Source organism: Oncorhynchus tshawytscha, linkage group LG07 (assembly GCF_018296145.1).
Source record: "Oncorhynchus tshawytscha isolate Ot180627B linkage group LG07, Otsh_v2.0, whole genome shotgun sequence".
In the NCBI taxonomy this organism is placed as follows: domain Eukaryota; kingdom Metazoa; phylum Chordata; class Actinopteri; order Salmoniformes; family Salmonidae; genus Oncorhynchus; species Oncorhynchus tshawytscha.
In genome coordinates this window covers 71,176,169-71,183,668 of record NC_056435.1, presented here as the reverse complement: position 1 = coordinate 71,183,668, position 7,500 = coordinate 71,176,169, and the positions used below count along the sequence as shown (strand labels likewise).

Below are 7,500 nucleotides of genomic sequence, written 5' to 3'. Positions count from 1 at the left end.
ACAATCTGAAGGAGGCAGGCCCACAATCTGAAGCTGTCAGGCCCACCACAACATGAAGTTGTCAGGCCCACAGTCTGGAAGTTGTCAGGCCCACCACAACCTGGAAGGAGGCAGGCCCACAACCTGAAGGAGTCAGGCCCACAACCTGAAGGAGGCAGGCCCACAACCTGAAGGAGTCAGGCCCACAACCTGAAGGTGTCAGGCCCACAACCTGAAGGAGGCAGGCCCACAATCTGAAGGAGGCAGGCCCACAACCTGAAGTTGTCAGGCCCACAACCTGAAGTTGTCAGGCCCACAACCTGAAGTTGTCAGGCCCACAGTCTGAAACCTGTGTACGTGGCCAAGACGGACAAATATTAGTGCTAGCAGCTTGCACCCATGTCCAAGGCTGTCCCAGCGTGCTGCGAGGGGCTGGTGTTTTAGAAGATTTTTAGAAGATCAGCAAAGGCTTGCTCCATGTAGCAGTGATATGAGCAGCCCAGTTCCCACAACAACAACAACAACAACATCGACAACATCTGGTGTATCTGTCACACAGGAAAACACATCATCATCAACATCACACCAGCTTCCTGTTACACCAGAATGTTTATGGATGTGTGCTGTTGGTGAGACCACCTCTCTCACCACGCTGGCTATCAGGTCGACAAGGCATTCAGGGATAACTGTAGTGGTAGTGTGCTGTTGGTGAGACCACCTCTCTCACCACGCTGGCTATCAGATCGACAAGGCATTCAGGGATAACTGTAGTGGTAGTGTGGTGTTGGTGAGACCACCTCTCTCACCACGCTGGCTATCAGGTCGACAAGGCATTCAGGGATAACTGTAGTGGTAGTGTGCTGTTGGTGAGACCACCTCTCTCACCACGCTGGCTATCAGGTCGACAAGGCATTCAGGGATAACTGTAGTGGTAGTGTGGTGTTGGTGAGACCACCTCTCTCACCACGCTGGCTATCAGGTCGACAAGGCATTCAGGGATAACTGTAGTGGTAGTGTGCTGTTGGTGAGACCACCTCTCTCACCACGCTGGCTATCAGGTCGACAAGGCATTCAGGGATAACTGTAGTGGTAGTGTGGTGTTGGTGAGACCACCTCTCTCACCACGCTGGCTATCAGGTCGACAAGGCATTCAGGGATAACTGTAGTGGTAGTGTGCTGTTGGTGAGACCACCTCTCTCACCACGCTGGCTATCAGGTCGACAAGGCATTCAGGGATAACTGTAGTGGTAGTGTGCTGTTGGTGAGACCACCTCTCTCACCACGCTGGCTATCAGGTCGACAAGGCATTCAGGGATAACTGTAGTGGTAGTGTGGTGTTGGTGAGACCACCTCTCTCACCACGCTGGCTATCAGGTCGACAAGGCATTCAGGGATAACTGTAGTGGTAGTGTGGTGTTGGTGAGACCACCTCTCTCACCACGCTGGCTATCAGGTCGACAAGGCATTCAGGGATAACTGTAGTGGTAGTGTGGTGTTGGTGAGACCACCTCTCTCACCACGCTGGCTATCAGGTCGACAAGGCATTCAGGGATAACTGTAGTGGTAGTGTGCTGTTGGTGAGACCACCTCTCTCACCACGCTGGCTATCAGGTCGACAAGGCATTCAGGGATAACTGTAGTGGTAGTGTGCTGTTGGTGAGACCACCTCTCTCACCACGCTGGCTATCAGGTCGACAAGGCATTCAGGGATAACTGTAGTGGTAGTGTGCTGTTGGTGAGACCACCTCTCTCACCACGCTGGCTATCAGGTCGACAAGGCATTCAGGGATAACTGTAGTGGTAGTGTGGTGTTGGTGAGACCACCTCTCTCACCACGCTGGCTATCAGGTCGACAAGGCGGTCACGCTATGTATAGGTCCTTTTATCAACAGCAGCCATTCACAACATGGGCAACAGACTCCATTACATTTGACTCGTGTAGAATACAAAATGTGTCATGGTTTGCAGGGTACCAGAGTCCTGAATTACAGTATATGTTGTCGGTAGAACCTGTAACCTCGCCTTAACAGTGAAGGTGAGAATGTCCTGGCCAATGGCAGCATTCTGGTTCATGGAATGGTGAATTTCCCCTCCAGACTCAGACCAGAACAGAGTGTCGTCCCTCCAGACTCAGACCAGAACAGAGTGTCGTCCCTCCAGACTCAGACCAGAACAGAGTGTCGTCCCTCCAGACTCAGACCAGAACAGAGTGTCGTCCCTCCAGACTCAGACCAGAACAGAGTGTCGTCCCTCCAGACTCAGACCAGAACAGAGTGTCGTCCCTCCAGACTCAGACCAGAACAGTGTCGTCCCTACAGACTCAGACCAGAACAGAGTGTCGTCCCTACAGACTCAGACCAGAACAGAGTGTCGTCCCTACAGACTCAGACCAGAACAGAGTGTCGTCCCTACAGACTCAGACCAGAACAGAGTGTTGTCCCTACAGACTCAGACCAGAACAGAGTGTTGTCCCTACAGACTCAGACCAGTGTCGTCCTGGATGTATGATGAGATGTTCCATCACGGGGGACAGTTACCTCCACAACAACACAGGGGTCTGTCACAAACTATCAGAGACAGTCACTGGCTCAGTCTGCGTGTCCGTGTCCATCTGATCTCCTCTCTAGTCTGTATCCATCTGATCTCCTCTCCAGTCTGTATCCATCTGACCTCCTCTCCAGTCTGTATCCATCTGATCTCCTCTCCAGTCTGTATCTTTCTGACCTCCTCTCCAGTCTGTATCCATCTGATCTCCTCTCCAGTCTGTATCCATCTGATCTCCTCTCTAGTCTGTATCTATCTGATCTCCTCTCCAGTCTGTATCCATCTGATCTCCTCTCTAGTCTGTATCCATCTGATCTCTCCAGTCTGTATCCATCTGATCTCTCCAGTCTGTATCCATCTGATCTCTCCAGTCTGTATCCATCTGATCTCCTCTCCAGTCTGTATCCATCTGATCTCCTCTCCAGTCTGTATCCATCTGATCTCCTCTCCAGTCTGTATCCATCTGATCTCCTCTCCAGTCTGTATCCATCAGATCTCCTCTCCAGTCTGTATCCATCTGATCTCTCCAGTCTGTATCCATCTGACCTCTCCAGTCTGTATCCATCTGATCTCCTCTCTAGTCTGTATCCATCTGATCTCCTCTCCAGTCTGTATCCATCTGATCTCCTCTCCAGTCTGTATCCATCTGATCTCCTCTCCAGTCTGTATCCATCTGATCTCTCCAGTCTGTATCCATCTGATCTCCTCTCCAGTCTGTATCCATCAGATCTCCTCTCCAGTCTGTATCCATCTGATCTCTCCAGTCTGTATCTATCTGACCTCCTCTCCAGTCCGGTTCCACAGGTCGTTGAGGTCCGGCCAGTCTGACCAGACACCAAAGCCCACAGCACGAGTGTCCAATTTTACATTGTCCTCCAATGAACACACACACACACACACACACACAAATGCTTTCAGTCAGTGAAAACCTTCATGTGACAGGATGTTTTATTTAATTCATATCAAAAGTAACTCTATAAAACCAACTGCATCTGGACATATCAAACAGAGCTGTCTCCATCTTAGAACCGCGGGAGGTTCAGGATAAACTATGCTTCTTTTTAGCATCTAAAGATTGTTCATTAAAAAAAAATAGAACCAGAAATCATGAAAGCTTCTCTGTGCTTAGCCAGAGATTTCAACATTTGACTATTTGTGGATTATAGCTGTCTTTCTGTCTGCTTTGATCGTGAGAACAGTGAAGTACAACAACAGAATGCTAGACATATATTTTAATGAGAATAACTTGTACACGGTGACTTGTTTTTCATTTTTGGAATCTTTTCTGAAAATACATTCTCTTTTGTCAAACATTTGAGTGAGTTTGTTTTGGGGACTTTTATTTGTGGGTGTCTGGAACAGCTAAGACAGGGACCATCACCTTATGTGTACACACACACACACACACGCACGCACGCACACACACGCACACACACACGCACAGGGACCATCACCCATCTGTTATCTGATGGGATGCTAACAGGGTCTGCCGGCAAGCCAGACTGTGTGTGTGTGTGCGTGTGTGTGTGTGTGTGTGTGTGTGTGTGTGTGTGTGTGTGTGTGTGTGTGTGTGTGTGTGTGTGTGTGTGTGTGTGTGTGTGTGTGTGTGTGTGTGTGTGTGTGTGTTACTGTTGGCTTAGGGACTCTTCGAATATCAGGCTGGGGGTGCTTACAATTCGGGTCAGGTCTCTCTCTCTGTCTCTCTCTCTCCCTCTCTCTCCCTCTCTCTCTCTCTCTCTCTCTCTCTCTCTGTATCTCTCTCTCCCGCTCTCTCTCTCTCTCTGTCTGTCTCTGTCTCTCTCTCTGTCTGTCTCTGTCTCTCTCTCTCTCTCTCAATTCAATTCAATTCAATTCAATTCAAGGGCTTTATTGGCATGGGAAACATGTGTTAACATTGCCAAAGCAAGTGAGATAGACAACATACAAAGTGAATATATAAAGTGAAAAACAACAAAAATTAACAGTAAACATTACACATACAGAAGTTTCAAAACAGTAAAGACATTACAAATGTCATATTATATATATATACAGTGTTCTAACAATGTACAAATGGCTAAAGGACACAAGATAAAATAAATAAGCATAAATATGGGTTGTATTTACAATGGTGTTTGTTCTTCACTGGTTGCCCTTTCTCGTGGCAACAGGTCACAAATCTTGCTGCTGTGATGGCACACTGTGGAATTTCACCCAGTAGATATGGGAGTTTTTCAAAATTGGATTTGTTTTCAAATTCTTTGTGGATCTGTGTAATCTGAGGGAAATATGTCTCTCTAATATGGTCATACATTGGGCAGGAGGTTAGGAAGTGCAGCTCAGTTTCCACCTCATTTTGTGGGCAGTGAGCACATAGCCTGTCTTCTCTTGAGAGCCATGTCTGCCTACGGCGGCCTTTCTCAATAGCAAGGCTATGCTCACTGAGTCTGTACATAGTCAAGGCTTTCCTTAATTTTGGGTCAGTCACAGTGGTCAGGTATTCTGCCGCTGTGTACTCTCTGTGTAGGGCCAAATAGCATTCTAGTTTGCTCTGTTTTTTGTTAATTCTTTCCAATGTGTTAAGTAGTTATCTTTTTGTTTTCTCATAATTTGGTTGGGTCTAATTGTGCTGCTGTCCTGGGGCTCTGTAGTGTGTGTTTGTGTTTGTGAACAGAGCCCCAGGACCAGCTTGCTTAGGGACTCTTCTCCAGGTTCATCTCTCTGTAGGTGATGGCTTTGTTATGGAAGGTTTGTGAATCGCTTCCTTTTAGGTGGTTGTAGAATTTAACAGCTCTTTTCTGGATTTTGATAATTAGTGGGTATCGGCCTAATTCTGCTCTGCATGCATTATTTGGTGTTCTACGTTGTACACGGAGGATATTTTTGCAGAATTCTGCGTGCAGAGTCTCAATTTGGTGTTTGTCCCATTTTGTGAAGTCTTGGTTGGTGAGCGGACCCCAGACCTCACAACCATAAAGGGCAATGGGCTCTATGACTGATTCAAGTATTTTTAGCCAGATCCTAATTGGTATGTTGAAATTTATGTTTCTTTTGATGGCATAGAATGCCCTTCTTGCCTTGTCTCTCAGATCGTTCACAGCTTTGTGGAAGTTACCTGTGGTGCTGATGTTTAGGCCAAGGTATGTATAGTTTTTGTGTGCTCTAGGGCAACAGTGTCTAGATGGAATTTGTATTTGTGGTCCTGGTGACTGGACCTTTTTGGAACACCATTATTTTGGTCTTACTGAGATTTACTGTCAGGGCCCAGGTCTGACAGAATCTGTGCATAAGATCTAGGTGCTGCTGTAGGCCCTCCTTGGTTGGTGACAGAAGCACCAGATCATCAGCAAACAGCAGACATTTGACTTCGGATTCTAGCAGGGGAGGCCGGGTGCTGCAGACTTTTCTAGTGCCCTCGCCAATTCGTTGATATATATGTTGAAGAGGGTGGGGCTTAAGCTGCATCCCTGTCTAACCCCACGACCCTGTGTGAAGAACTGTGTGTGTTTTTTGCCAATTTTAACCGCACACTTGTTGTTTGTGTACATGGATTTTATAATGTCGTATGTTTTACCCCAACACCACTTTCCATCAGTTTGTATAGCAGACCCTCATGCCAGATTGAGTCGAAGGTTTTTTTGAAATCAACAAAGCATGAGAAGACTTTGCCTTTGTTTTGGTTTGTTTGATTGTCAATTAGGTGTGCAGGGTGAATACATGGTCTGTTGTACGGTAATTTGGTAAAAAGCCAATTTGACATTTGCTCAGTACATTGTTTTCATTGAGGAAATGTACGAGTCTGCTGTTAATAATAATGCAGAGGATTTTCCCAAGGTTACTGTTGACACATATTCCACGGTAGTTATTGGGGTCAAATTTGTCTCCACTTTTGTGGATTGGGGTGATCAGTCCTTGGTTCCAAATATTGGGGAAGATGCCAGAGCTAAGTATGATGTTAAAGAGTTTTAGTATAGCCAATTGGAATTTGTTGTCTGTATATTTGATCATTTCATTGAGGATACCATCAACACCACAGGCCTTTTTGGGTTGGAGGGTTTTTATTTTGTCCTGTAACTCGTTCAAGGTAATTGGAGAATCCAGTGGGTTCTGGTAGTCTTTAATAGTTGATTCTAAGATCTGTATTTGATCATGTATATGTTTTTGCTCTTTATTCTTTGTTATAGAGCCAAAGAGATTGGAGAAGTGGTTTACCCATACATCTCCATTTTGGATAGATAATTCTTCGTGTTGTTGTTTGTTTAGTGTTTTCCAATTTTCCCAGAAGTGGTTAGAGTCTATGGATTCTTCAATTGCATTGAGCTGATTTCTGACATGCTGTTCCTTCTTTTTCCGTAGTGTATTTCTGTATTGTTTTAGTGATTCACCATAGTGAAGGCGTAGACTCAGGTTTTCCGGGTCTCTATGTTTTTGGTTGGACAGGTTTCTCAATTTCTTTCTTAGATTTTTGCATTCTTCATCAAACCATTTGTCATTATTGTTAATTTTCTTCGGTTTTCTATTTGAGATTTTTAGATTTGATAGGGAAGCTGAGAGGTCAAATATACTGTTAAGATTTTCTACTGCCAAGTTTACACCTTCACTATTACAGTGGAACGTTTTACCCAGGAAATTGTCTAAGAGGGATTGAATTTGTTGTTGCCTAATTGTTTTTTGGTAGGTTTCCAAACTGCATTCCTTCCATCTATAGCATTTCTTAATGTTACTCAGTTCCTTTGGCTTTGATGCCTCATGATTGAGTATTGCTCTGTTTAAGTAGACTGTGATTTTGCTGTGGTCTGATAGGGGTGTCAGTGGGCTGACTGTGAACGCTCTAAGAGACTCTGGGTTGAGGTCAGTGATAAAGTAGTCTACAGTACTACTGCCAAGAGATGAGCTATAGGTGTACCTACCATAGGAGTCCCCTCGAAGCCTACCGTTGACTATGTACATACCCAGCGTGCGACAGAGCTGCAGGAGTTGTGACCCGTTTTTGTTGGT

The 7,500-nt window shown here is 45.7% G+C and overlaps 1 protein-coding gene across 5 annotated transcripts in view; it reads left to right on the top strand.

The window, feature by feature from the left end:
- LOC112255372 (arf-GAP with coiled-coil, ANK repeat and PH domain-containing protein 3) overlaps positions 1-7,500 on the top strand; it is a 158,645-nt gene that overhangs the window by 92,317 nt on the left and 58,828 nt on the right. The window lies entirely within an intron of this gene.